The sequence below is a fragment of the Acomys minous genome (genome assembly GCF_964271855.1).
Source record: "Acomys minous genome assembly, chromosome: 12".
Classification (NCBI taxonomy): Eukaryota; Metazoa; Chordata; class Mammalia; order Rodentia; family Muridae; genus Acomys; species Acomys minous.
Window position 1 is genome coordinate 65,205,078 of NC_140493.1, and position 23,033 is coordinate 65,228,110.

The window sequence follows — 23,033 nt, forward strand, 5'->3', positions numbered from 1 at the left end:
ATTTCTTCACTTGTCTCTTCTACAACTGAGATTATTTCCTCCATCTCTTGTGTTCTTTGGGTGATGCTTACCTCTGTAATTCCTGTTTTCCACCCTATGTTCTCTATCTCCAGGATTTTGTCAGTTTGTGCTTTCTTTCTTGTTTCTGTTTCCATCTTCAGATCTTGAACCATTTTATCCATTTCCTTTACCTGTTTGTATTTTCCTGCATCTTTGAGTGATTTATTCATTTCCCCTTTTAAGGCCTCAATCTTTTCACTCTATCTTTCTATATTTCTTCCAGGGTTTCCTCTTCAAATGCCATTATCATCTTCATTAACATAAATTTAATGTCAGTTTCTTGTGTTTCAGTTGTGTTGTGGTATCCATGGATGATTGTTGTTGCATTACCGGCTTCTGGAGATGTCATATTGCTCTGGTTTTTGTTGGTTGTGATCTTACACTGGCCTTCAGCCATCTGGTTGTCTCTGGAATTGGCTGGTAGTTCCTGGTGTCTGCTGTAGATATTGTGGTGTGGGAAGAGCCCTAGGCAAGAAGGTGGATGTTCCTGCAGGAGCCATTCTTGGATTGGTTGGTATGTTCTCTGACTGGATTCTCAAGGAATTGCACACAGTTATCTTCAGATATGTGATCATGCAGACAGACTGGGATCTGTCAGAGTCTGGGAGCCCTCCTCTCATCAAGACAAGTCCTGGAGTCAGACAGCTCACTACTGGATTTCTTGCTCTGAGGTTAATACATTCCATATCTCCAGACACTATAATCAGACACTTGGCTCCTTGGGTCCAGACATTTTGGAGAATCTGTGACTACAGAGGTCTAGTGGGTCAACATGTAGAGACAGGTTGAGCTTTGGCATGATGGCTGTGGCTGTTTCTGTGGCTCCTAGGCCTAAGGAGCCATGCACCTCAGTATCTGAAAGGTATCTATGCATAGGATGGTGTGAGTATATGGGTGGCCAGAGACTGATACCCTGCTCCACTCTAAACCTGGGGTCTTTTTTCACAATTATCCAGGTGACCTGAGGTTGGAACTAGTTGTTTGCCTCATCGTGGGCTCTCCTCTCATCTGGAAAACACAGATGCTGGAGTTTTGGGTTACACAGGATTTCCAGTTCATAGGTCTGCAATTGCTGTTGTTTTGCTAACCACATACAGTGGATGATTGGAATTGCTATCTTGGGACCTCTCCACTAATTTTTACTACAGGAAAAACCAATGTAATATGTCACCACGTAATACACCACCTACAAAAACTCAAATCTCATGGAAATATCCCCCTAATGAAAATGATATGGAAGAAATTAGAGACCAATAAAAAGAATAGCTATAAATATGTTCAAAGTACTTAAAGAACACAAAAACAAAGAAAATTATCTGGGTAGTTCAACTGATGACATGAAAATAGACTTTGCAGTTTTTAAGAAAATAAAAACTAAAACAATGCTGAAAAGGAAAACCTAACTCAACATCCCTAGTCATCAGGGAAATGGAAATCAAAACGAACTTGAGATTTCCTTTTATACCTATCTGAATGATAAAGATCAATAACTCTAATGACAGCTCATGCTGGCAAGGATGTGGTGAAAGGGGAACACTCCTCCACTGCTGGTGGGAGTGCAAACTTGTTCAACCACTCTGGAAAGATATATGTCACTTTCTCAGAAAAGTGGGATTAGCTCAATCCCAAGACTCAGCTATACCTCTCCTGGGCATATATCCAAAAGATGCCTCACCGTACAGCAAAGACATTTGCGCAGCTATGTTCATAGCAGCCTTATTTGTAATAGTCAGAACCTGGAAACAACTGAGATGTCCCTCAGCTGAAGAATGGATCAAGAAACTGTGGTACATCTATACAATGGCATACTATTCAGCTAACATGGTAGTGTACTCTGTAGATGAAGGCAAAACAAAATGGAGGACTCTAGAAATGATTCACAAACTGCCATGCAGTGTCAGAATATGAAAATATTCAGCGAGCATTTTCAGTTAGTATACTCCAACTTCTACCATTTATAATCACACTCAAAACACAAGGGCTGGCATGAAAGTGGGTGACTGGCACAAGGATATTTTGCACTGCTGAGTTTCTGAATTTATCATGGAAGAAAAAGGAAAGAAGCCATACACCAACAGAACACACATGAAGAAGAGATAAAATATCATACAATGTTCTTTGATCCTCTGAGAATTTTTTTCCTCTGTGAGATATAAGACTCACTCAAACTGAGCTCTGACACTTGCAGAGTTTCTCCTGAGAAGGAGCAAGTAAGACTGCAAGAAAACTATTCTCACCCATGGGGATCAGATGGCTGCAATTGCACAATGTCTAATATCTGTACAATGTTTGTTGAGAAGGCCTTACTTAGGGAAGTACAAAGCCATAAAACTAGATGCCATCAAATCTAAAAATTAACAGTGTTTGAGACAGCTGTGTTGGTATGCTGCTTTATACCTAGCATTAAGAAGGCAGAGGGAGGTAGACCCCATAGAAGATCAGGCTTGGACTACAAGGCAAGTTCTGAGCAAGAAAGCACAATAAAGTGATATACTTATTCAGTGAAACAAAACAAGAATCAACAATACAGTACAGTACAATACATAATGCAAACCCACATTGTCCATGCATTTATTGGAGGATTACTCTTTGTTGGTCCAAAAGACAACTTGAGTCTATCTCATACAGCTGAATGCTCAAAATTATTTAAAAGAGGCTTTCTAATTTTGTCCTAATATATAGTGCATTTTATAACTGTAAAAAAACAGTGTGGCCTCATATTCACCCGCAGTATATATACTGCACTTTTCCACATGCTAAGGTGTAACATTAAGAATGCATCATGAGTTCTTAATAAAGACATATTTCTGAATGCTGTATACACACTCTATAGTTTATACACCTCAGATGGAAAATAACAGAAAGTAAAAATTTGCTTAGTAAATGTTAATGTTTTCAACCATTATTGTAGAGTTCCATTATTCTAGAGTTCAGCAAAGATTCCATCAAATATGCACGGGTTCCTTTTGAGACTGATTTCTAAACAACTCTTGGAATACTAGGCCTGGGGGCAAATCCTACTCTCTTGAATAGGCAAGGTAGAACAGGGGACTTAGAAAGCATGGATGAACTTAAATCCCAAGAGTGTTGTAACTGCTACAACAGCACGAGGACCATGTTAGTAAACAAAAGAAAATGGAATGCCTCTCCCAGAGGATTCTTCCATAACAACCTGGCAACCAGAGGATAAATAAAAACATCCCAATAAGCCCCAGGATATATGACCTGAAGTTTATGGACATGGGTACATATCCACAACACAACTTTGACATCTGGTGTCCTCCTGCACAGCAGCAGAAAGCTATTCAGATCCCTGGCTGGGTTCTCACTGCCTGTCTCCCAGCCCTACTACTCTTCTAGGCTGCAGTTCCCCTACTGCTCTGCTGACTCCTGGAGGATGCCACACAGGGTGCCCTGCAACTAAGGGGAGTTTTTCTGTCTGCACAAGATACAGAGATACCATGTGTGTCCTCTATTTGGTTCTGAGCAAGGTAGCTTCTAGAGGTCCCTCTGGGAATGCTGGGCTTTCCCAGCCTATCATGGCCTGGTTCAGGTAACCTGGCTCCTATAACCTAGTTCTTACCTTGCACTTGTACAAGTGCTGAATTTTCCAAGCCCATACAACCTCTGTATCACTTCCTCATCATGTCTCAGATGAGACAATTGCCCCAGGCCCAAAGATACCCACCTGCCTCACTCTGTCGAGGCTACCTTCAATACAACTCCACTTGTTAGGCTGTCCTGGACCTGTTCTATACAGCTTCCCCACAGGTAGCTGCCATTTGACACCAGAACAGTGTTTATAAATGAGCACAGAAATAAGAAAACAATACAGTGTGAGAGGTACAAGATGAGATATCTTCATTGTGCACAAGCTTATAAACTTAGGGCTGAAAATCTGTGATGAATTAAGTAGTGCAATCATCTAATGTCATCACAGGGGCCTCCATCCATAGATCAGCTAATATTGGCAGTCCAGGAGTCTGTCTGTCTGGTTACATTCTCTAGATTACTAAGGGACAGTCCAGAAGCTTAAGTTTCTACTGTCTCCTGTCTCAGATCGATCAGCCCTGATACATGAGCAAATTGATACAAATTATTGTATGGTCATTTGCCAACAAGAGCCTGAATTTACTCAATGTTGTATTAACCATCTTCAATACTACCTTCAATACTGAGAACACCAAAATGTCCTCAAACAATAGCTTCCCATTAGTTGATATGACCATCTTCTTGTATTGAAATCCGTGAAGCACTTTTTGCATGGTATGGTTTGATTCACTGTAACACACTGCCTTGTCTCTGGTCTCAAATGTCTGAGTTTTGCTGTTTTTAGTATCAATATTCTAATATAATACTTGGGAATGGGACTAAATACTTTACCATCTTTTTTCAGTACTTCAAAATTATCTTCCCACACACCCTTGGAGACTTTTTTAAAAAAAGGATTTATTTATTTATTACATAGACAGTGTTCTGCCTGTATGTAGGCCTGCACACCCGAAGAGGGCACCAGATCTCCTTATAGATGGTTATGAGCCACCATGTGGTTGCTGGGAATTGAACTCAGGACCTTTGGAAGAGCAGCCAGTGCTCTTAACCACTGAGCCATCTCTCCAGCCCTGCATTGGAGATTTCTAAACTATATATGAGCATGTTCATCCTCTGTTCTTCATAGGTTATTTCCTTAAAGCTTCATAGTCTCCTGATATTTGTTTGGATGGACTCACACATGAAATTAAGCTGAATATAAGTCTTTATTAAAGCATTTTCTTGAGTTTTATTTCATGCTGAATATTTGATATGCTTATAATATTGGCATTGTATAAACGATTTAACAAAGAAATTCAATCCATTTGCTGAGGCTTTTAGAGTGGAACTTATAAGGTACAGCAGAGCTCAAGGATGGTACAATGGTGTTCAGTATTGGTCCATGGACAGCAAACAGGCTTCTGAGGGCCATTGGAGTTGGACTGAATCATAAAAATCAGCCCAGTTTGGACACTGTTTATCAATAATAGGATTGTAGCTGTATTTCCATTTGTCTCACTGCAGACTTCTCCCTTTCCATGAATGCAAGGAAGAGAATAGTCTTCTTTCTAAGGCCCCCCCAAGCCTCTGAACACTGTCTTGAGCTCTTTTAATGGCACCATGTATACTACCATAGTAGTAAGCCTGAAGAGGAGGCAAAAAGACTTCCCTACTTTATTTAACCAATTGTTTTCTCTCTAAAGTCGGTTCTCCGATGTACAAGTTTGGAGGAACAACGAGAGGGTTTGGTCACATGTTGTAGGAGAGGCTCCTCCTGCGGAGATAACAACATTCATATGCACCCACGCAGCCAAGTGGGAATTGACAACAGAAGCCAGTATGCTTGCCAGCGAAGTCCATCCTGTCCAATCAATGGGGTTTATTGGGGTTACTTATATAAATATGGGAACAGAGTTGCTTCTAGGAGCAAAAGGGATTCAAAGACAGTCGCCATCAAGAAATGCAAGCCAACATGACATACAGCTTATGAACACTGAGCACCCAGAGCACACTACACAACTGTAGGCTTATCTACAGGGAAAAGGGCATCGTATCTTACTGGTTCAAGCCATCAAACCCCTTCTATGCAGCAACACTGGTGTGAGTTTCTTCAGATGTTACTAAGCACAATTATTCCTGTCTGCTTCAGGGACTTCTTGATGCTATTTTGAGTGGTTTATTTTCTGTTTTAATTCACTTCCCTAGAGGATGAAATGTTTTAGCCTCAAAAATAGCCAAAACAACAAAACAAAACTGCTACACAATAGAATATTCTTAGGGATTCTCCATTTCATCTTCACTATGAAGTAGTTGAGGCTGAAAAAGTAAAACATTTTAACAGATTTTTTTTCTACAACATCACATTTGCATGTATTCCTTCAGTATAAAGTCTTGATATCTTTTCACCAAGATTTGAACATAATTACTTAAAGGCATTCCCAGGTTTCTCACATTCACAACGATTTTCTAGTGGGGAACCTGTAGTGGCCCATTGGAACAGAGTCTGGACAAAGCATATGCCATATTATTTACTATTTAACCTTCTTTTGTTCCAGTATGAAGTTTCTGATGTTTTCTTAGGCCTGAGAGGCAGGTAGAGACTGGGCCATACACACTGCATTGATTAGGCTTCTCTCCTGTATCAATTCTTTGATGAGTTCTAAGGTAGGCTTCTTAGATAAAGGGTTGGTCAGATTCATGGCATTGCTAAAATTCACACTTCTTCCACTATGAATTTTCTGATGTTTTCTAAGAACAGAGCCACCGGTAAAGGACTCTTCACATTCACTACATTTGTAAGGTTTCTCTCCTGTATGAAGTCTCTGATGTGTTCGAAGATGATCTTTCTGGATAAAGCGTTTGTCACAGTCACTGAAGTTGTAAGGCTTCTCTCCTGTATGGATTTTTTGATGTGTCCTAAGATTGGCTTTCTGGATAAAGCATTTGGCACAGTAACTACACTTGTAAGGTTTCTCTCCTGTATGGATTCTGTAATGCCTTCTAAGGTAGGCTTTCCAGATAAAGCATTTCTCACATTCATTGCATTTGTAAGGTTTTTCTCTGGTGTGACATTTCTGATGCTTCCTAAGGTCTGAGCCAACCGTGAAGGATTTCCCACATTCGCTACATTTGTAAGGTTTCTCTCCTGTGTGAATTCTCTGATGAGTTCTAAAATTGGCTCTCTGGATAAAGCATTTGTCACATTCACTACACTTGTACAGTTTCTCCCCTGTTTGAATTCTGTGATGTCGTCTAAGGTTGGCTTTCCAGATGAAGGATTTGTCACACTTAGTACATTTGTAAGGTTTCTCTCTGGTATGGATTTTCTGATGCATTCTAAGGTCTGAGCCAACAGTAAAGGATTTGTCACATTCACTACATTTGTAAGGTTTCTCGCCTGTGTGAATTCTCTGATGTTTTCTAAGCTTAGCTTTCTGGATAAAGGATTTGTCACATTCACCACATTTGTAAGGATTCTCTCCCGTATGGATTTTCTGATGCATTCTAAGATCTGAGGCAATGGTAAAGGATTTGTCACATTCACTGCATTTGTAAGGTTTCTCTCCTGTATGAATTTTTTGATGTTGTCTCAGGTGGGCTTGCTGGACAAAGCACTTGTGACATTCACTGCATTTGTAGGGTTTCTCTCCAGTATGGATTCTTTGATGTATTCTAAGAGATGAGTCAACGGTGAAGGATTTCTCGCATTCACTACATTTGTAAGTTTTCTCTCCTGTATGAATCTTTTGATGTGTTTTAAGTTGGGACTTCTGGATAAAACATTTGTCATATGCTGAACATATGTAAGATTTCTCTCCTCTATGAATTCTCTGATGCCTTTGAAGGCCTGAAGAAGTGGAAAGGAACTTACCGCATTTGTTACATTGGTAAAGCTTCTCTCTATGGTGGATTCTGTAATGGTGTTCAAGGTGTGATAATGTATAGAAGGACTTGCTACATTGCTTACATTCATAAGGTCTCCCCTCCTCCATGAATTTTCTGAGGTTTTCTAAGACCTAAGCATCAGAGAAAGGATTTTCTACCATCGTTATATTTGTAAGTCTCCTCTCCAGTGTGGATTCTGTAATGTTTTTTAAAGCCTGATGAATGATAAAAGCATTTACCACACTCTGTACATTTGTACGGTTTTTTTCCATAATGAATGTTGTAATGTACATTGTGGTGTGACAAATACAGAAAGGACATGTCACATTCTGTAAAGTTATAGGGTTTCTCCCCAGGATGAGCTCTCTGATGTCTATAGAGGCTCAAATAGGTCCTGAAGCATTTCCCACATTTCCTGCACTGGTATGCTTTCTTTCCACTACAGAGTTGTTTCATCATGAGTTTATGTTTCCAGTAAAAAGATGTATCATACTGTGTATTTCTGTGTCCTTTCTTTCCAGTGTGGACTTGTTGATATTGGCTAATGACAGAACACAAATTTAAATATTCTCTATAATCTTTATATTTGTCTCGTTCTTCTCCAATTTTTCTGTGTCGTGGGAGTTGATGGTTTAATGGCGGCATCCTTGAGGTTCCCACTTCTGTACTCGCAGTTTTCTGTAGTATCATTTGTGTTACAAGATATGCCTTGGGAGGATTCATGAACTATTTTGCGAAACTCACAACATGTGTAAGACTTCTTTTGGGTACTTGCATGTTGACAGACAATATGCCTTGATCCTTGATCCACACCTTCCTCATATTTACCACATATGCAATGGTTCTCTGGAAAATTAGCACAATTAGGGACAATAAGGATTGATGCTTGATTAAACAGAGTCAATAACTGATGCCTCCTTAAGTTCTCAAAGACAGATAAACTAGCAATTATTATAAACAGAGCCCTCGGCAGAGGACTTTTTTTTCCTTATTATTAACGGATGCTCAGAAGAACTTCTACTCTGATCTCTATCAACCTGAGAGGACCAATAATAGCCTTCTCTCTCTAATCTACATATGTTACAGAAGGTTTAATGAAATGGTAATCAAATAATAATGCAATTTCAGAAAGACACTCTCTAAACAAGCATATAGGAAACTCTATCTATTTTTTTTGTTTGTGTTTTTGAGAGAGTCAAACTGTGTAGCTTTCATCGGCTAAAACTCAGTATAACCCATGCCAGCTAGACACTCACCAGATCCACTTGCTTCAGCCTTCCTCCCTAGTGACAGGATTAAAATCATGCTGTGCCAAAACTAGAGACCATATCTCAAAAAAATGAATAAAATAAAACAAACAGACCCCAATACACACACCAACAGCTTTCTGTATTTTAAACCTCTCCATTTTTAAAAAAATCAGAAACAGGTACACAGCTTAAACCAAGAGTAAAATCAAAGTATTCCAACAACAAAATATTGCACTACATTGCATTTCACTGTTTTGAATATTCAATTTTCTTTGAATTCTAAAATCAGGATTAAAAACAAGATGAAAGGGTTAGAGAGCGCTTATACTATATAGCATTGTGTATTCTTTGCACAGAACACTGAGAACTGTAAAATTACAGCTACTGTTATTAGATTTTTTTCTTCCTGATAGTCTGTAGACAGGTCATAAACTTTCTAGAGATAAACATACATACCCACAAAGTAGGTAAATACAGAGAAAGGATGGGTGATGAATTTTACAAGAAAAACACTCTTACCTACAAAAACTAGGTTGCTGTGATTCTCCCACATTACGTCCATGTACAAAGCCCTTTGAGAAGAGTTGAGAAATTCCCACTCCTCCTGGGCGAAGTCCACAGCCACATTGCTAAACGTCAACAGATCCTGTAATGAAAGGTTACCCATTTGCCATGTGCAGCTGGACAAAGTGCTCGCCTAGTTGAAAAGAGACCTAAAGAATTAGAGGCAGTTTTGTGATATAGATGAGGCATGCCATTTATTCAAAGGCAAACGTTCTCCAATGATGCTGCAGACCGTGGTTCAGAGCACTGATGGCACTTCCGGAAAACTCAAGTTGATTGTCAGTACCCATAGGGCACTACACAATAGGTTGTAACTCCAGTTACACCAGATTCAATGTTTTCTTCTAGACTTTCTAAGAAGAATGTACTCATATTACTCATGCATACATTCAGGCAAATATACCCACAAAGTAAAAATGCGAGTTAATTTTAATAAAAGATGCACTCTAAAATACTCACAATCTCTCTCTATATTCTCTATCTGTGAAAACAGGATGACATAATAGACATACAATCAGCAAACTTTGGGTACATATAAGATACACATTTGAGGTCTAGATCCAGGAGTATTCCTTTATGAAGCCTGTGTTGATATCAAATGGTATCACATTGTTGCAACGCAGATGAAAAGAATTACGAGCAAAACTGTGATTCCATTGTCAACCTTGCTCAATAAGAACACTGCACCAGGGCCTCATCTGACTCAATTCTAACACGCTCAGCTGGAGATCCTGTGATGTAGGTTACAATGCTACACCATTTGTAAAACAAAGAGGTAGAGTATGGAATGCAGAGTTTACAGATAAATAAAAAGTCAAGGTCAAGTATGCAGATATAAGTGAGTATATACCATTTGAGTCTTTCTGCTTCTGGGTTAACTCACTCATTATGATCATTTTCTAGCTCAATCCATTTGTCCACAAATTTCGGGAAGTCCTTGTTTTTAATAGCTGAATAATATTCCATAGTGTATATGTACCACAGTTTCTTTATCCATTCTTCTACTGAGGGACACTTAGGCTGTTTCCATGTTCTGGCTATTGTGAATAAGGCTGCTATGAACATGGTTGAGCACATTTTCTTGTTGTGTGCTGGAGTATCTTCTGGGTATATTCCAAGGAGTGGGATAGCTGGGTCTTGAGGAAGCCCTATTCTCATTTTTCTGAGATAGCACCAGATAGATTTCCAAAGTGGCTGTACTAGTTTGCATTCTCACCAGCAATGAAGGCCTGGGGGCACTCAGAGGAAGGACAGCAGGCTACCAAGAAGAGACTTGATACCCCATGAACATATACAGGGGGAGGAAATCCCCCTCAGCAACAGTCATAGGGGAGGAGAGTAAGGGGAAAATGGGAGGGAGGGAAGAATGGGAGGATACAAGGGATGGGATAACCATTGAGATGTAACAAGAGTAAATTAATAAAAAAATTTAAAAAATAAATAAATAAAAAGTTAAGGAGCTTGGGTCTCCTTACTAGCAGCAAGGGGAGTAAGGTCACTGCACACATCCGACATTCCAGACAACACACAGAATCAAGTACTTTGTGGAATTACCATATGAGGATATTTTCAGTATCATCAAGGAAATAGAAAAACCACCATTAAACAGCATCAATATTACCTACATTTTTCTGAAAGTCAACAAAACCAATATGGATGACCGATAATTTTGGAAATTGTTGAGGGCTGTGCAGGAGGAACAACAAAACAGTTTTAGAAACTCATGGAATGTGGCCCATGGGTTAGCACAACCATGATGAGTGCGCCTCGGGTGGCCGAGGCCCAAGGACTGTGTTCTGAGAACTTCATGCTGTTATGGAGCATCGCTCTGCTTGCTTCCCTTGTCATCGCCACATCCCATAATATATGAGTTGTATGAAAACCCTAAGGGGGCTTTTAACCCATCACCGGCACTTACCAATCGTAATGTTTGATCTTTTTCAGGCATTGCTGCTGGAGCAGATTAACGATTCAACCACCACCCTTGGAAAGAACTTAAAGATGCAGATTGTTAGCAATGGCCACCACTTTTAGAAAGAATTTGGAAAAAGATTGTTTAGTAATGTCAGGTAAAGAAGGTTTTGTTAGTGGCTCTGATGTAGAGTATCTTGAGGAATAACTTGAAATTCAGAAAGGTACACACTAATGCTTGAGCTAGGGAGTTTTTGAGGCCAGAGAACAAGAACAATACCCCAATTAGCACTAGCTAATCTGACTCTGCAGAAGTTGTGCTGGTGATTAAGGTAAAGAATAATTACTTGTACCAATTTTTGCCCTCATCTTCCTGATACGATTTGATAAAAATTGTTACTGAGTAGATAACTGCTTGTTTTTATATATAAGTTTAGATTTGTGATTCTTTTAAGATTTGCATAACAATCCTTTTTATGATAATTGATTCTTTCTTTGTAACCCCAATTATACAATTATAGCCTAGCAATAAAGAGAAAGTGGCTGAGAAAGAAATTACTTTGGTTGCTTACAGTTTGTTAATTCATAACAGGTTGCTTAGTCATAAATGCACGTGCGTTCTTGGGAATAGTTAGTTTTCTTCATTGATAATATGTAGAACATTTGATCATATGAGGGCACTGGGAAACATGTTTTAATTATGTATATTCATTGTTATTGTTCACTTGAAAAAAAACAGAATGAAACCACACTGAGAATTTTGTACTGCTTGAAAGATTTTGCTGGGATATATAAGCTGTAGGAGGAAAAAATGAAATTGTTTGAGCTTGTTGGCGTTTGCTCCATCCACTCAATATGCATGTGTGTGTATGTGTATGTATGTATGTAAAGTTTGTTGGAGCTCACTCTTTGGAATTTGCTACTTCCACCCAATGTGTGAGTGTGTATGTGTGTGTGTGTGTGTGTGTGTGTGTGTGTGTATGTGTGTGTATGTGTATGTATGTATGTATGTATGTATGTATGTATGTATGTATGTATGTATGAAATTGTTGAAGCTTGTTGGAACTTGCTTTTTGGAACTTTTCTTGCTTCATCCACTAATGGTGTGTGTGTGTGTGTGTGTGTGTGTGTGTGTGTGTGTGTATTAGTGTATGATTCTTTCCCATCTTTTCTTTTCTTTTTCTTTGATGGCTACAAGTAGTTCCAACCCAGAGAATCTAGCTTTGTAGCTTCAGAAAAATAGTCTGCTGAGTGATCAGTCCCTGACTCTGCACATGCTGTCTCAGTCAGTCTTCCTTGGCCTGATGAAGTTGGCCTTTGACAAGAAATTCCATGTGGGGGTTCACTACAGAATATGTGTAAATATGTGAAAATGAATGTCCTATGTGATAATGTATTCAGATGATGTAGAAAGATATTCTGTGATAGTTGTAATAAGTTGTGTGAAAATGATACTAAATCTTAATTAATTTTGAATATATTGTTGCTCACATAATTGTCTCAACTAAAATTTTGAAGGTATTAATTTAAGTGCTATACTTCTTTTCAGTATTTGATCTCAATCATATAAAATGATTTTATATTTCATAGACAAGTGTCACTGATGATGCTTTCTCCATTTTGGAAACAAACAGAATATTATACACTGGCTCCATCATCAATGTACATCAGAAATGTAAATCTGAGAGTTACAGAGATGTCTCAGAGGTATCTGTTTCTGTTACTTGTCTCACAGAGAAATAGTTTAATTTTCTCTACACACATGAGAACTTACATCAGTGTACTAAGGGTTGGGTGGCAATTCAAGGCTACATTGGCAGCAATGGAAGTATGTACTACACACATAAAAACATGCAGATGAACACTCATATACTTAATAAAAACACTGTCTTACGTGAGAAATGAAAACTCTCTGTGGGGTCTTTGACTATATGGTACATAGTTTCTGGGAAAGGAAACGTATAAGATGCAGAGAGCCTTCATCCTCCAAAAGATAAGAGCACTGTTATTAAAAGGGACATTTGTTATGCTTGAAATTTGATGGCTTATGCACAAAGTGAAGCCAATAACTAGAACATTCTTAGTAATACATTTGACATGATGTAATACAGAGGTGGGAACAGGCCTGCTTACACCTTGTGTGAAAACTAAAAGACAAAGAGAAAGTCCTGATTTATCTATTGTGAACTTATTTCTGAGCACTGGAATTAAAAGAATGATATGAGCAACACTTTTCCTGAGACAAATTGTTTTCAGATGTCAACACATCTACAAGTAAGTATATCATCCTGTGTGATATCCAATAGCAAAGATAAAATCCACTATGATGCAATCTGCACCTCCTCATAGAAATAACAGTTTTATGGCAAGAGCAAGCCATGTACTCCTTCCATCATCTGCGTTCTGTAGGAAGCTAAATATTTATTACTGAGATTCAAAACAGTGAGTCTCTTCTATTTCAATTTTACCATAAATTGTGATGTAGGCCAAAAAGTCCACGTGTTTTCATGGCTACGAAACCTCCCTGAAATGCAACCATATGAGACACGAGACCTCCCTTCTTCACTAATGTATTAGGACAAGAGTCCATCCTCTGTAAGAACTGGGCATCTATAGGTTTACTTGATCACCAATTATAATAGAAATACATATTTCCTTTCAGAATTATAGGTCTTAAGTGCATGAAAATAATGTCATCACAGTCATAAGCCCGGGAGGATACAATGGGGCAAGACTGTCAAAGGTGACAAAATGCAAATGCCTAATCTTAATTATCAGAGAAGAAAAATAAGAAAAAAATAGGAAATAAACACTTTGGATAACTTTATCAAAGACAGAAAATTAAAGGCGTGCATGATTTCAACAACAACAAATCTTCAAAGGCATGTGGACACAACACTGACCTGGTGTACATTTATTGGAGAAGCATCCATTCCTTCTGTTGCTCCACTCTGAATTTCTATCTCAGGAACAAAGACTGTAACTCTTCAAGACATTTCAGACTAAGCTATCAAAAATAAGAAAGCTAAATTTAGTACAATCCTGTTACAGACAATGCTATCCCACATAAGAACACCCCAGAACGAAAAAGATACAAGAGGTACTGTCCACACTCTTATAGACAGAGAAGCACAGAGGATATATTTAGAGTGATGACAGAAAATAACTGTAGATCTTATCACTGCACCCAGAAATGTTGGTTCTTAAAAGACTTTGAGGAAAAAAGCACACTTGATGAAAGAAAAGAAATAGCACAGGTCATCCACTCAAGCAATGCCAAAGTTCACAATTGGAGATAAACCATACATAGAAAAATCAGAGAGAATTTATCCATGATAACACAGGGAATAAAGACATTTTACATAAAGAATAGATGAACAGAGGGCAGCTGGGTGCAGGATATCATTTCCAACTCTCTCTCTCTCTCTCTCTCTCTCTCTCTCTCTCTCTCTCTCTCTCTCTCACACACACACACACACACACACACACACACACACACACACACACACCAACAAACCATTATTTCTAACTGGAGGGAAGAAACATACTACCAGTAATTTTATCAACCAGAATATTTTTTCTAAAAAGTCATAAGAGAAATACAAAACCTGCAATATGAAAAGTTTGGAAATGTCTAAGACAAAGTTCAACAGATTTTGTGATGAGCTACCAAAGCGACAAGGAATAAACAGAACACTCCAAGGCCCACAGTCCAGTGCAGAGGAAAAATGAGCAGCGTTAGCAGGAAAAGTGGAAGAAGACAAAGATGCATGCCTTCCCTGGTCCCATTTACTCCAGAGGCTTAAGAGTGAGCTGGAGAAATTTGAATAGGCCAAAGGATAAGAAGGAGATAATGCTGGGAAAGAATGGCACCATACTCGTGTTTAAAGATCATGATGTCACAAAATTCCCCACAGATACCGTGTGAAAAAAAATCTCAGAATTTTAAGTGTTTTAACTATTATTGAAAAATATAAAACCAACACACAAAATGACTAGTTTTCCTATAAATCTGTAATGACCATTTGAAAAGCAAATTAGAAACATACCCCATTCGGGTAGCTTCAGAAAGAACTAAGAAAAAGCCTAAATAATGATGATGTCCCTTCTGTGAGGAGATTTTTAAGGCACTGGAAAGAAAAATGAGAAATCAGAGTACATAGGAAGTGAAGTGCCATGCACTCTGACAAATGACAGGAACTGAACTAACAACAACCAGCAGCACTGATGCAATTCCCATCAGCAAAATACTGACATTTTTCCCAACCAGAAACTGTCACATGGTCACAGGAAAATCCCAAATAGCCACGTGAGGCGCTCAACCCTAAGAGAAGGTAAGAGAAGTTTTCTTTAAGTAGAAATTAGGGGTCCAGGAAACTCAGCCTCCTGCCCAAGAATTCGCAACCTTAGGTGAGAGAGCGAAAATCAGATGGATTCTCCTTAGTCCTTTGCCACAAAGAATTTCGGACAATTATTAAAGTGTTCGTTAAGATCCAAAACCCAAATATATTCAGAGGTACAGCTTTGTAACTTTATAGTCACAGGAACTAGTGTAAAGAAAGCCCATGAAAGGGGACATAAAATCTCTTCCAATTATATAAACAAACAAACAAATAAATAGAGAGAGAAAAAACATTTTTCTTCCAGGGCTATCTTGGCAGGGCTGGCCAAATGGACTCCACAGCCACTTGGCTTGCAGGCATGTCCTGTGTGTTTGCAGCTCATCTTCCAAGCAAGCAAACCAAGCCCACTGGAACTTTAAAGCACTCCACCCTCACTGCCTGTTTCAATGAGGAGGTGGGGATTGGGGGATTGGGGATTTAGGGGAATGGGGGTGTCTTTCCTAGGTTGGAGCACTGAAAAGTTTCTAAGGCAACACCTGAATCCCAAAGAGTGGTGAGAGGTGGGGGTGGGGGTAGGGGGGAGAGGGTGGGAAGGGGGTTGGAAGGGGGTGGGGGGGAGAAGGTGCAGTGCTCTGCTGCAGCAGCTTGAGCTTGCTTGGCTAGCCCAAAGCTTAGGGTTTTTGCTTTTGGTTTTGGTTTTAGTTTTGGGTTTTGTTTTTTGTTTTTGTTTTGCCTGTTTGATTTTTCTTTGTTTTCCCTCACATTGGGAGTAACTCAATACACATTGATCAATGCTCCCTCCATGGGGAGAGAGTAATACAGGCCTAACCTCTAGTATAGGAAAGATGGCACTTAGGACACAAAGAACTAAAGCCAATGCTGATGGAATTTCCTGAGGTATTGCACATTCATTATGTGGAGGACACTCTCTTCTCCTGCTTATCTAATCAATACTTAAATGAGTGCTTAACTTTCATGGTAAATAAACAAAAAGAAGGAAATCTAAAATTTTGGGTCTTGTCCACTGGGTACATTTTTGTTTTGTTATGTTTTTCTAGACAGGGTTTCTCTGTGTAGCCTTGGCTGTCCTGGACTCCCTTTGTAGACCAGGCTGGCCTCGAACTCACAGTGATCCGCCTGCCTCTGACTCCTGAGTGCTGGGATTAAAGGCGTGCACCACCATGCCCAGCTATGGGTATATTCTTATCTTTCAATCACTAGTGAAGATTTAGGTCTGCTCTTTAAATTGCCTTTAAGATGCTTGGTTATATTCTGTGGAGAGATGGCTCAATGGTTGAGAGCACTGACTGCTCTTCGAAGGACCTGGTTCAACTCCCAGCACCCACAGGGCAGCTCACAACTATCAATAACTCCTGTTCCAGGGGATCTGACACTCTCACACAAATGTACATGCAGTCAAAACACCAATGTACATAAAATAAAAATAAATTATTTTAAAAAACGAAGTGTAACACCTGAAGCAAGATGGCTTATTAGCTTCTTTAATAATGCTACTGCTGGAGTGCTAACTCATAGAACTAATCCCTTACTGCTTATTCTTCCCTCTTCTTCTTGGCCTGATGGAATTACGTATCAACAAGATAATGGTATTATAGAAATTTATTTATGTCAAAATTCTATGCAACAATCTGTAACTCATTATTTACAAGAAATTATAGACTTAATAGTGATGAAAAGGACACGTCTTAAACAGCTTACTGGCAAAGAGCCTACAGAGACCATTGTCTCACTAAATTAAATTCAGGGTAATTATTTCTTCAACACTGATAATTGGTATGTTGCATTAGCATGTTACTTGAGATCAATAGATAATCTCTATCCAAAGGATACCCTCTTAACACTGCTCAAAGATATACCACAGTATTGCCTAAAACTAATTACATTAAAGAAAAGAGTTAACCCAGAAGCAGAAAGAGTCAAATGGTATACACCATTTGAAGGATCCAGAGGGTCCTAAAAACCTACAAGAGGATCATTATGATGGGCAAATCTGGGTCCAGGGGTCCTGCTCAAACTTGGCCAAGGACAATACAGGCTGTAAACTTCAAACTCCTACCCAGATCTAGCCAATGAACAGGACATCCTCCACAGTTGAGTGGAGAGTGGGGTCTGACTTTCACACGAACTCTGGTGCCTCTTATTTGACCACGTCTCCTGGATGGGAGGCCTGGTGGCACTTAGAGGAAGGACAGCAGGCTACCAAGAAGAGACTCGATACCCTATGAGCATATACAGGGGGAGGTAATCCCCCTCAGTCACAGTCATAGGGGAGGAGAATAAGGGGAAAATGGGAGGGAGGAAGGAATGGGAGGATGCAAGGGATGGGATAACAATTGAGATGTAATATGAATAAATGAATTAAATATATATATATATATATATATATATATATATATATATATATAAAATCCCTGTAAAGATTACTTTTAATGTTTTTACAGATGACTCTTCAAAAGGATAAGGAACACATGCTTTCTGTTTTATATACAAAGCCCATATGCTCCACACACACACACAAAATAAGATTGCATCCATCCCTCATTGTAGAGCTTAACAGTCTAAACATTAGGTGTCATTAATTTATTCAATCAGCTTTTATTAGATGTTTCCCAACCACTGCATATTTGAACTGACTGTTGTTTATTTAAAGTTAGAAGACATGTACAGGGTGGCCTAAGGAAAATCGGAGTCTTCCTGTCATGTTGAATAGCTCTGGAACCCTAGTTTGCACATCCTCACCCAAAATGGAGGGGGGTCAGCATTAACTGATCTCATATAAAAATTAGACCATGAAGGATAGAGAGGCATTGAGAATGGAAACTAACCTACCTTAAGGGAAAAGGAATGTTGTAGAAGGATTGTTACAGAAGGTTGAAAAGGTACAACAGAAGCAAACACAAGTTCTTCAAGGATACAGTAGTAAACATAAAATTGGAATGAGTGGGACATGAGCAGTTTAGAGACAGATATAGAGATGACAAAAGTGTGTGTGAGAGAGAGAGGTTTAGTGTACTTGTTTAACTGGGTTTGCACATCTTAAAAATAAAAGGTACCAGTTCTGTTCCTTCTCTTCAATGGCTTCTAGTGTCTATCCTATTTGCGTTTCTGAGTGAGAATTAAGCATAGAGGTCCTCGGAAAGACTCCATGAAGCTGATACTGAGACTCACAGCCAAACTCTGGAGTGGACCTCAAGGAGTCTTATGGAAGAGCCCTGGGGATAGAAGGACCTGCATCACATGTCAGTTTTCAGACTGTCAAAGCAGAACCCAAGTGGTTTTTGTCAGGGGTGATAAAAAATTATCTCTGAATGGGGACCACATAATATTGTTTTGCCATACTACAGATTGCTTATGAACATTTATGCGAGATAGGCCATATTACATCCATGATTCTCAGTAAATCTCTCCAACCCATCAATAGAATTAAGACAGTCCTCTCCGAAAAATTGTGATGGTTCCTTACATCGACTGGATCCTGTAATGGTTGCAGTTACAATACTTTTTTTAAAAAAGAAGTTGCCTATCCCAGGGATATATATTCTACACTAGAATATAAAGAGAAGTTCCAAAAGAGCCTTAGGATTAGTAAAACTACTAATATTACAGCAAAATTACTAGCCTTCTCCCATGCCTATATTAAACATATTTCCTTTATTAATTTTTATTGTGTTGCCTGCATATTTTGTGTCCATTACATACATACCTGTTGCCCATGAAGTTCAGAAGAGAGCATAAACTCCCCTGGTATTGAATTTATATTTAGTTCCAAGCCACCATGTGCATGCTGGAATCTGATCCCAGAGCTTCTGCAAGAGCAACAATTGCTCTCAATCCAAGCTTTCCTTTAGCAGGTTAAGGTTGTCAGCTCTTCAGTGAAGGTCTTTCGTTGCCTTTGGTGGTCAGGATTAATAAGAATCTAATTTAATTCTTGTACATGCCTCTATTTAGTATTACTGCTACATTTATTTTATGTGTATGAGTGTTTTGCTTGTGTAAATGTATGTACACCGTGACAGTCCCAGGTGCCCACAAATGATAGAAGAAGGAATCAATTCCCCTGGAATTGGAGTTATGAGCCACTATGTGAGTGATGAAAATTAATCTAGGATCTTCTTAACAAACGCTCTTTATATTTGAGGGTGATTCTAGCTCTCACCCCTTCTTTGGGACAAGGATTCACTGCCTAGCCCTGGATGAAATGGAACTCCCTTTATAGACAAGGATGGTCTCAAACTCACAGAGATCCATGTTCATCTGCCTCCTGAGTGCTGGAACTAAAGGTCCATGCCACCACAACTGATTCTGTTATTTAGTTTTAATCTTTTGTTAGACAGGCTGTCATAGAGATAGGTGGCATTTACAGTGAAACACCATCTATCAGCTGTGAACTGATCCAAGGTACACATGAACTCGCAACAGCTTTTGAATGCATGCACAAGACTTGTACAAGATAAAACTATAATGAGCTTAGAAGAAAAAAATCTTACCCCAAAATATAACGAGAGTTCACACATAAAACTAGGGTTATTTCCAGCTACTATTATGTTCAAAGTATTAGACACAGGGCTGCATCTCAGTCATTACTATCTTCTTAGATGAGCATGAACAGAGGAGGAAATCCATAGTGTAGATGAAGAAATGGATCACCACAGGATATTGATTTGTTGGAAGTAAGGGTCAGGGAAGGAAGCCATGTTTTATAACTCAAATAATAGTTTCTCATGGTTAATGATGGATTGGATGTTAATAGATTCAGCAGAGCCAGGAAATCTCTGCATTTTGCTTGATTATTGGTTCTCCCCTCAGTGCTCAGCACAAGCCCAGGTTGAATATTCTATATCTATAGCATGGGTCACACTGTTTATTATATATAGATGATGGCTGCCCTACAAATGAGGCTGTTTGGCCCTGGCTTGGATTTCAGAGTATACATATGAGTTCTGACTGTCATAGGTCTTTCCAGAACCCTAGCTCACTTCTTCCTATGGTCCTTCTGAAACACAGCACTGATAGCATTTTTAATGGTAGTCACACAAGTAGCTTTTTGATAGTGATCTGGGACCAAATATGTCCAACACAGCTTCCTGCCAGGAGCCTTAATATATGGGAATGTGTTTGGCATCATTACACCTGAGGCTGAGATGTGCTCAGACCTGAATTTTGCAGCTTGTATTTATAACTTGGAATAAAGACGATAAATGCAGAGTAGTGAGGCAGAGAATATCCAGACTTTTACAGGGGAGTAGATCCTCCTGGAAAGAAAGGAATTGGGGATAGAGGAATGAGTGCTCCAGTGAGCAATAATTAAACAATGTCACAATAATTTTGTTATGCTAATAATAACAATGAATAAAAATAGCATACTAAGTGCCAATATTTCACAGAGGGTGACTGGTGCTGCATGCTGTGGCTGCCAATATTATACAGGGAAGGTTTGCAAACTGGGCTGCTTTTGACATGATTTAAGATGTGTCTCTGCTATTTGCAAGTCTTTCATTTTTTACTTTTACACTACAACTAACTTTCTTTCCCTTCACTAGGAAACTTGTCTAATTAGAGGGTGGCCTCTTAGTGTCTATGGTCCCTGCTACAAAGAGTTGTTGCTAGAGTCCCTCTCATATTTCTCTGGGCATGTAGCCTGGATTAGTTCTCCAGATTATCGCAGAGATGTCCCAGCCCACAATTTATCTTCTCTTTTCAGACATTTCATCCTCCCACCCCCACTCTCCCAAGGTCTGATCTCCACTTTTATATCTCTGTTTCCTCTTCTACCTTATTCCGTTTCTTTTTTTTATTTTTTATTTTTTATTCTTTTCTTATTCCCTTTCTTCAACCACTACCTTTGTCTATTTTATTTCTCTATCTGATTGAGATTTAAGCATCTTCACTTGCTCACTTGGATTCTCCTTGTCACTTACCTTCTTTTGGTCTATGCATTATACTATGTTTATCCGGTACGATATGGCTAAACTCCACTTATAAGTGAGTATATATACTATGCGTATCTTTCTGGGTCTGGGTTACCTCACTCAGGATGACCTTTTCTGGATCCATCTACTTTCACAAAACTTTCATGATTTCTTTTTTTTTTAATAGCTGAGCAATATCCCATTGTGTAAATGTACCACACTTTCTTTATCCATTCTTCAGTTGAGGGACATATAGGTTGTTTCCACATTCTGGTTATTATAAATAAAGCTGCTATGGTCATAGCTGATCAAATGTCCTTATATGGTGGAGCATCTTTTGGGTATATACTCACGAGTGGTATAGTTGGGTCTTTGTGCCGTTTGGGTAGTAGGGTGACTGTGTCTTCAAAGAATGAGTTTTGAGTTTGGTAATTTCATTCTGTTTCTCTTTTTCTGGAATAGTTTGAGGAGTATTGGTATTAGTTCTTCTTTGAATGTCTGGTAGAATTTTACACTTAAGCAATCTGGCTCTGGACATTTTTTTTTTGGTTGGGAGATTTTGATGATAGCTTCTATTTCCTAGGAGGTCATAGGACAGTATAAAGTGTTTGCCCGGTCTTGGTTTATCTTTGTCAAGTAAAATGTATTAAGAAAACCACACATTTCTTTCTATATTTTACAATTTTGTGAAATATAGGTTTTTGAAGTAAGACCTATTGATTTTTTTCATTTCCTGTGTCTGTTTTTATGTCCCCTTTTACACTTCTGATTTTTATTAATTTGGAGACTCTCCATGTACCTTTTAGTTAATTTGGCAAAGGGTTTATATAACTTGTTGATTTTCTCAAAGAACCATCTCTTGGTTTCATTGATTATTTTAATTATTCTTTTGGTTTCTAATTTATTGATTTCAGCCCTGAGTGTGATGATTTCATGTCATCTATTCCTCTTTGGTGTGTTTGTTTCTTTTTGCCCTAGAAGTTTCATATATGCTGTTAAATTGCTAGTATGGGATAAATCCAATTTCTTCATGAAGGTGCTTAATGCTATGACCTTTTCTCTTAGCATGGCTTTCGTTGTGTACCACAAGTTTGGGTATGTTGTGCCTTCATTTTCACTGAATTCTCTAAATTTAATTTATTTCTTTATTTCTACCAAATCCAGTGGTCACTGAGTAGGGAGTTGTTCATTTTCGATGAGTTTGCATACTTTCTGTTGTTTCTGTTGATATGTCTAGCTCTAATCCCTGGTGGTATGATAAGATGAAAGTGGCATTTTAATCTTCTGTGTTTATTGAGGTTTGCTTTGTGACTGAGTGTTAGCAGCCATGCTGAAGAAACAGCAAAATAGCTCTAGAACTCATGGAATATGGCCCATTAGTTATACAGATTTGGGTGTGTCTCTGGTAGGTTTAACCTCAATAACTATGTGTCCTGTGGACTTCATGCTGTTATGGAGCATAGCTCTGCTTTTTGACTTTGTTTTCCTCATAATTCTCCTAATATATGAATTGTGTGAGTACTATGATCCCTCACTGGCCAGTGTCATTGGCCTATGCA

At 38.8% G+C, this 23,033-nt stretch overlaps 1 long non-coding RNA gene across 1 annotated transcript; it reads right to left on the reverse strand.

The window, feature by feature from the left end:
* Positions 1-8,082: 8,082 nt before the first annotated feature.
* On the reverse strand, positions 8,083-14,210 carry LOC311580098. The gene is made up of 3 exons (XR_014773359.1): positions 14,105-14,210; positions 9,246-9,372; positions 8,083-8,322 (listed from the first exon to the last, which is right to left on the reverse strand). It is a non-coding gene; the product is annotated as an uncharacterized lncRNA (long non-coding RNA).
* Between the last annotated feature and the right edge of the window lie 8,823 nt (positions 14,211-23,033).